Source organism: Tetrao urogallus, assembly GCF_951394365.1.
Source record: "Tetrao urogallus genome assembly, chromosome: 14".
NCBI lineage: Eukaryota > Metazoa > Chordata > Aves > Galliformes > Phasianidae > Tetrao > Tetrao urogallus.
Window position 1 is genome coordinate 1,110,879 of NC_136827.1, and position 8,056 is coordinate 1,118,934.

General features: G+C 57.0%; 1 pseudogene across 1 annotated transcript; it reads left to right on the forward strand.

The window, feature by feature from the left end:
* Positions 1 to 1,646: 1,646 nt before the first annotated feature.
* Positions 1,647 to 4,961, forward strand: LOC306951842 (protocadherin beta-15-like; annotated as a pseudogene). Its single transcript has 2 exons — positions 1,647 to 4,284; positions 4,872 to 4,961. The product of its transcript is annotated as a protocadherin beta-15-like (transcript).
* Positions 4,962 to 8,056: the final 3,095 nt, after the last annotated feature.

Here is an 8,056-nt window from a genome sequence, read left to right on the forward strand (position 1 = left end):
TGATGTGACACAGCCAGCGTTGCTTCAACAAGGGCAGATCCTGTCTGAGCAATCTGGTGTCCTTCTATGGTGGAGTAACAGCAGCATTGGACAAATGAAGAGTGAGTGCTGTCATGCAGTTGGACTTGCGCAGGGCTTTTGACATGGTCCCACACAACCTCCTTACGGGTGAGTTGGAGAGGTATGGATCTGAAGGCTGGGCTGTTCAGTGCATACGGAATTGGTTGGATGCTCACAGCGATAGAATCGTGGTCAAGAGCGTTATGTGCGGGTGGAAAGCAGTGATGAGTGGTGTCCCCCTAGAGGTCTGTGTGAGGACCGGCGCTCTTCAACATCTCTATCAATGGATTGAGAGAGCGGGATCAAGTGCACCCTCAGCAGTTTTGCAGATGACACTGGTGTGCGTAGTGCAGTTGATGCAAGAGATGGTGGGGATGCTCTCCAGAGGACCTGGAACAGCTTGAGAAGTGAGTCCATGGGAATTGAATGAGGTTCCACACGTCCACGAGGTGGCCTTGGACTTGGGTCAGGTCCTTTCCGAGTGTGATTACAGTCTGGGAGAAAACTGACTGAGAGCAGCCCTGTGGAGAAGGACTTGAAGTTTCAGGTGCACAGAGACGAGCCAGACATGCATGCTTGCAGCAGAGATGAGCAACTGTACTGTGGTCCCCATGAAAAGAGAGGTGGCTAGCAGGGTGAGGGAGGTGATTGTCCTCCTCTGCTTTGCTCTTATGAGGACCCACCTGGAATATTTTGTCCCGGTTGGTGCCCACCAACACTGGCATGGAACGAATGGAACAAAAGCAGAGGAGGTATGAAGATGATCAGAAAATCAGAGCATGTCTATGAATCTATGAATCAATCTCGCCCTGCTCAGGATGCCTTGACGAGGAGATCCTTGCTTCTTCACATGGCTTAGGCAAGTGAATCACTGATGCCAGGGTTGCAGCAAAGTGTACAGCCCCTTCGGTGTCCTAGGAGATCAGAGAGCATTGTTGTGTGATGCCACACTTCAGAATAGGCACAAGGTAGGACATGTTTGTCATGTCAGGGAAGAAAGCTGACTTTCAAACAGGAAAGCGTTAGAAGCCTGGAACCATAAGGCGTGCTGATATACACACTGTGAAGGAAACAGGATCAGCGCTCTGTCCTGGAAGAGTATTATGACTTGAGCATGACAGCATGGTGGAGTCATGGTGAATCATTTGATGGTGAATCATTTGCCTACAGTTCTGTGTAAGCTCTCTGGCAGCAATTCTCCCATTCCGTTCCAGTCTGTGTCAGGACTGCTCTGTTAATTATTATAACAGATAATGTTAATCACTATAATGTTAATTACCATAAGGGATTAAAAGAAAACGAAAAGAAAGAAAAAGGAAAATGAGGAAAGTACGACAATGAACTGAATAGCAGTGAGAAAATACTTTGCAAAGACCAAACAGAACGGAGGAAATGAATTCGCCGCGGAGACCTGAGAAGTGATACCCAGAGCAGCAGTGCGTGTGAGGGCAACAAGCCTGCTGCCAAACGCGGCGAGTATTTACATTGAGATTTGGGATCGCGTGTGCAGGAGGAAAGGAGATTGGAACCGGGAACTGGTGGGAAGGCGGAGAAGGAGCAATTCGGCGTCGCGCCGCTGAGTGGGGATGTTGTCCACGGAGCGGCAGCTCCCTGTGGCCGCAGCGCGCTTTCAGGCGCAGGCGCGCAGAAGAGCCGTGCGAGCCGCTCGGGAAGGGCGGCGGGGCACGGAGCCGGGCGCTGGGGGGCTTCGGGGCCGAGGCGCTGTCAAAGTGCGGCGGCTTGGGGTCGGCGAGCGGCAGCGCGGCGCGTCGGGGCCGGCGAGCGAGGCGGCGAGGCATGGAGGGCGCCGGGAAAGGCCGGCCGTGGCGGAGAGGGACGGCGAGCGGGAGCCGGAGCGGCGGCGGCCAGAGGCGAGTGGTGCTGTGGCTCGTGTGCGTTTGCGTGTGGGAGAGCGGGGCCGAGACGCTGCGCTATTCCGTGTCGGAGGAAATGGCGAGGGACTCGTGGGTGGGCAACGTCGCCCGGGACCTGGGGCTTTCTCCGAGCCAGCTGGCGGCTCGCAAGGCGCGCGTGGTGTCCGAGGGGAGCGAGCAGCATTTCCGCCTCGATCCGCACAGCGGCGTCCTGACGGTCACGGAGACGCTGGACCGAGAGCGGATCTGTCCGCACAGCGAGAGCTGCGCGCTCTTCTTCAAGCTTTTCTTTGAGAACCCGGTGCAGCTGATCCGCGGGGAGGTGGAGCTTCGCGACGTGAACGACAACTCCCCCGTGTTCCCGCAGAAGGAGATGGTTTTTGAGATGCTTGAAACGGCGTCTCCTGGGACTCACCTCCATTTAGGAAACGCGCAGGATAAGGACGTTGGAATGAATGGCTTGCAGAATTATAGCCTATCCCCGAATTCCCATTTCTCCCTAAATCAGGGAATAGGTAAAGTGGGAGGCAGATACGCGGAGCTCGTCCTTGAGAGTCCTTTGGACCGCGAGGAGCAGCGGGAGCTGCATTTGGTGCTCACGGCCACGGACGGGGGCTCGCCGCCCAGGTCGGGCACGGCTGAGGTGCGGGTGGTGGTACTGGATGCCAACGACAACATGCCGGTGTTCTCGCGGGAGGTGTACGAGGTGCGCGTGGCCGAGAACAGCCCCCCGGGGCAGCTGGTGGTGCGGGTGTCGGCCGCGGATCCCGACGAAGGAACCAACGGCAAAGTGCGGTACGAGTTCACAGAGATGCCAGAGCAATCGCACCAGCTATTTGAACTGAACCCGGAGACGGGGGAGATTCGTGTCTCACGCAGTTTAGATTATGAAGAAGAAAAGTTCCACGAACTGGTGCTGAGAGCCAGCGATGGCGGCGGTCTGTCTGCGCACTGCAAAGTGCACGTGGAGGTGCTGGACGTGAACGACAACGCGCCGGAGATCGAGCTGAGCTCGGTGAGCGCGTCCATCCCCGAGGACGCCCCGCCGCGCACCGTGGTGGCCCTGCTGAGCGTGCGGGACCGCGACTCCGGCGACAACGGGCGGACGGAGTGCGCCGTCGAGGGCGACGTGCCGTTCAGCCTGACGGCCGCGTTCGCCGACCACTACGAGCTGCGCACCAGCGCGGCCCTGGACAGGGAGACGGCGGCCGAGTACAACGTGAGCATCGTGGCCACGGACCGGGGCCGGGCGCGGCTGAGCGCTCGCGAGAGCGTGCGGGTGCGGGTCGGCGACGTGAACGACAACGCGCCTCGCTTCACGCAGGCGGCGTACAGCATGTGGGTGAGCGAGAACGAGGCGGGCGCGGTGCGGATCGGCAGCGTGAAGGCGACGGACGCGGACGCGGGCGCGAACGGGCGCGTGAGGTACGCGCTGGTGCGGGAGGAGGGCGAGGAGCGGCCCGCCGTGTCGGTGGACGCCGAGAGCGGGGCCGTGTCCGTGGTGCGGCCGCTGGACTACGAGCAGGTGCGCGCCGTGGAGGTGACGGTGGTCGCCGGCGACGGGGGCTCGCCGCCGCGGAGCGCCACGGCGCTGCTGCGGGTGCTGGTGCGGGACGAGAACGACAACGCGCCCGTGGTGCTGCACCCGCCGGCCGACGGCGGCGCGGCGCTGGGCGAGCTGGTGCCGCGGCGGGCGCGGGCGGGCTACCTGGTGGCCAAGGTGGTGGCGGTGGACGCGGACGCGGGGCAGAACGCGTGGCTGTGCTACGAGCTGGCCAAGGCGACGGAGCCGGGGCTGTTCCGCGTGGGGCTGCACAGCGGCGAGGTGCGCACGGCGCGGGCCGTGGGCGAGCGCGACGCGGCCCGGCACAGGCTGGTGGTGCTGGTGCGGGACCGCGGGCGGCCGCCGCGCTCCGCCAGCGCCACGCTGGCCGTCGCCCTGGCCGACGGCTTCTCCGAAGGCCGCCTGCGGGCGAGCGAAGAGGCGCCGGCCGCCGAGCCCGACGGCCGCCTCACCCTGTACCTCAGCGTCTGCTTGGCCTGCGTGTCCGCGCTCTTCGTGGCCGGCGCGGCGGCCGCCGTGGCCGCCCACGTGCGGCGGGCCCGGCGGGGCGAGCCGGGGCCCTTGCCCGCCTTCCCGCGCTCCGCCGCCGACAGCGGCGCCGGCTCCCTGCCCCGCAGCTACGTCTACGACGTCCGCCTCGCCGCCGGCACCGTCGACAGCGAGTTCCGCTTCCTCGGGCCGCTCTTGCCCTGCTTCCCCGCCGGGCTGCCGCACGGCGCGGCCGAGCGGCGGAGCTCGCTGTGCTCGGCCGGCCTCGGCCAAGAAGAAGGCGACTGGGCCGTGCAGGTGAGGGAGCGGAGCCCCGCGCGGGGGCCGAGGGGGAGCGCGGGGGCAGCGCGGTGCGGGGCACGGAGGGAGGCGGGGACGGAGGCTGCGAGGGAGGGTTCGGCCCCGAGTGCGGCTGTGCGACGGCGGGGAGCTGCGGCGAGGCCGTGGCGGTGATGGGTGGCGTCGCGTTTCTCCTGCACGGCATCGGCGACGGCATAACTGCTGTCACCTCGGAGTCAGTTTCCCCTCCGTTGCTATCTGAGTTCTCACGTCCTTTATCCTCTTTTTACCGTTGTCTTTAAAGCACGGTATTTGTTCTTGAGGGAACCGTTAGTGTCTGCTCCCCTCTTCTTGATCCAAAAATATTTCTGGTTTTCTGAAGTCGATATGCAAGGCTTTGCTAAGGGGCTAAGGGGTTCATTACGGGGTTTTAATGTTGTCCTGCTTGGGTCCGAGAGCTGTGTCTCCACCCTCCTCTTTCTTTGCCTTTGGGCAGGAAGAGTGGTGTCCCATTCACATCGGTTCAGATGAGCCTTCCCAGTTTCTCGCTGACACCTGCTTGCCGTTAACGGCCCCATGTCAGCCCTGCACTGTGTTCTTTGCAGGGCGGAGCTCCCGTCTCTGAAGGCACGGGTGCCAGGGCAGCAGAGGAGAATGCCAGTTTGGATCAAAGCCCCTGGCTCAGCCATCAGTAAGGGAGGAGAAGGAGAAGCATCTCGGTCCTCGTGGGCTGATCTCTTCCAATTGAAATGAAGGAGGCACCAACATTGTACCAAAAATCGCCAGGGAAGCAGAGATGTGCTGTGTGAGAAGTCAAGGACAATCTCCTCTGATGCAGTACTTTATTCACGTGTTCATATTTAAATGTTGTTACATTTGGAGGTGGATGCATGCTGGGATTACTGAGGCGTGATATCTAATTGTGATAGTGCTATTGCTCCTAAGCATTAAGTGAATAAGGAGAAGAAAAATTTTCTAATACTGAAGCTTTCATGTTCATACATCTGTTTTTATGCACTGTTTCTCTGTTGGTTTTTTTGTTTGGTTTGGTTAGTTGGTTGGTTGATTTCATTCTTTTCGCAGAGTTAAGTGTAAATGAATGGTTCTGGAACATGTCAGGATTATGGAATATTAGATAATAGAAGATTCAAAGCAATGTGGAATTTCCCTTTGCTCATGTATTTCCTGGAGTTGAATGCCTGGGGACAGAAACCAATAAAGTCTGCTGAGAAGTCTGAAAGAGTCTGAGCTTCACTCTTTTGTGCAAAGTTATTATTCTGTTGGAGAGATGCATTGAGGATCAGTGTTGCTCTTAAAGCCTTCTACACCGGAAGCTGAAGGACAGCTTCAGGTCCCTGTGTCCGTGTGAAATGAGGGCAGTCATGGTGAGCAGCGTCTGGGGAAGCTCTTCTCATCCGGATCTGTTCCCTGCCACAGCGGTGCCAGCCATCAGGGTACAGTAAAAGAAGTGGACGGGTCCCCCTTCCTCTCTCTGAGGTCGTAGGGGCGAATCAGCAGCATTGGTAGGAGCATAAGGGCACAAATAGCAGGTGGTGCTGTAACTGCTGTGTGCCATGAATGAGGAGCTGCATTCCAACTGGATGTGCTGATGCTGGCTTACAGCTGGTTTTTGTAAGACGTTTCTGTGTTGCTGATTGTCCTGTTTTTGGTGTGAATGGAGCTGACTTGCTTTGTAGTGGCTGATATGATGGTTTGTTTGGCCTTTAGGAGGAAAAGCACATTTAGAACAGTGACTAGTGAGTTGTTGCTGAGCGGTGCTGCACAGAGCCAGGGCCATTTCTGCTTCTGATTGTGCCCTGAGAGTGAGCGTGCTGGTGGTGCACCAGAAGCTGGTAGAGGGCAGAAGGAGGCCTGCTGGCCTGAACTGGCCAGAGAGATGTTCTCTGCCATGTGACATCACACAGAACTCTAAAAGTGGGGAGAGACCTATCCCAAAGGGGGCGTGGATCCTTCCCCAGGGGTTGGTTGGAATTGTTCAGAATGTTCAGATAGGCCCTGCAGTTTCTTCATCCCTCCCTGCAGTGCCTGTGGTTGCTTTGAGGCCTGTGCCAGTTGCTGTGGTGGCTCCAAGCCCTGCTTCGTGCTCTGTGGCTGCTCCAACTGCCGCCACAGGCCTGTAGTTACTGCAACCCTGCTATCTGCCCTGCAGTTGCTCCAGCTCCTCCATCACAGCCTGTGGTTGCCTCAAATCCTGCTGCAGGCCCTGTCGTTTCACCAGTCCTTAAAACAGGCCACGGAGTCTCTGCATTCCTAGCAACAAACCCTGCTGTTTCTTCAACACCCGTGAGAGGCCTTGTGGTTGCTCCAGCACAGACACAGGCCCTGCAATTGCAGCACCTCTTAACGCTCTCTGCAGTTGCTCCAGCTCTCATTATTTGCCATGTGGTTTCAGCAACCCTGGCAAAAGCTGCTTTAGTTGCTCCAACTCATGTGACAGCCCTGAGGTTTTTCCTTCCCTGGGATAAGTCCTGTGGCTGCTCCAACCCACTCAACACACTCTGTGGCTGCTCCAATTCCCTCGACAAGCCCTACAGTTGCTGCAAGTCCTGCAAGAGGCCTTGAATTGATTCCCACTTAGAAGCAAGGGTTGTCTCCAATGGGATCTGGACAAGCTTGAACAGCGAGCCCTTGTGAGTTGAATGTACTTTTGTGGTGCAGGAACAGCAGCATGAGACAAAGGAAGCGTAAGTGCTGTCATCCCTGTGGACTTGTGCAAGGCCTTTCTCATGGTGCTCTACCACATTCTTCTCTCCAAATTGGAGCGGTATGGATTTGTGTGGAGGACGATAGGATGGATAATGAATTGGTTGGAAAGCCATAGACAGAGGTTTGTGCTGAACAGCGCTGTGTCCAGGTGGAAGCCAGTGATGAGCAGTCGGTCTTGCAACCAGAGCTCTTCAGCATCTTCATCAGTGACATCAATGATGAGCTCAAGTGCACCCTGAGCAAGTTTGCCGATGGCCCCAAGCTGAGCGGTGAGGTTGACACATTAGAAGGAAGTGACACCATCCAGAGGGACCTCAACAAACTTGAAGGGTGAGCCTGTGTGAACCTAATGAGGTTCAAGATTGCAAATTGCAAGGTTTGACACCTGCACTGGAGTAACCCCCAGATACGTATGCAGACTGGGAGAAGTGCACCTGGTATGGATTGCCCCAGGGCTGGATACACGTCCCTACCGTTTCCAAAGGAATGATTTAAACTGCACTGGAACAGAAAGAAGCTCCTGAACACCTGCACTACATTGATGGCATCATTGAGTGGGACAAAAGAGCAGAGGAAGGTTTTGAGAAACATAGGAAAAGAATCCAAATTCTCCTGTAAGCCGTTTGTTCCCTGCGTAGGAGATCCATTTTTTGAGGAATAAAAAGGCAAGATGGACATCATCTGATCAACAAAACAAAAGCTGTGTTTCCACCAACCGGCAAAAAAGAAACACAAGCTTTCTTAAAAGTTTCCATTTTCTCAAGAGTGCACATTCTGCATTTCAGTCTGATTGCAAGTCCTCTCTGTCAACTGACCCAGAAGAAGGATGACTTCAAATCGGGGTCTGAGCAATGACAAACCTCTGAGCAAATGAAACAGGGAGGTGGTTCATGGGCCAGGACAAGACATAAAAAAAGTACACTGCACTGCAGATAAGGAAAAAAGCCCAGCCTGAAGAATCTGGCAGAAAGCTCTGTGGGAGGCTCGAGGTCATCCTTTTTCTTTCTGTATACCCTTAGGCTCTGGGATACTGAGAATCAGAGGCCTGCTAACGCTCCAGCTG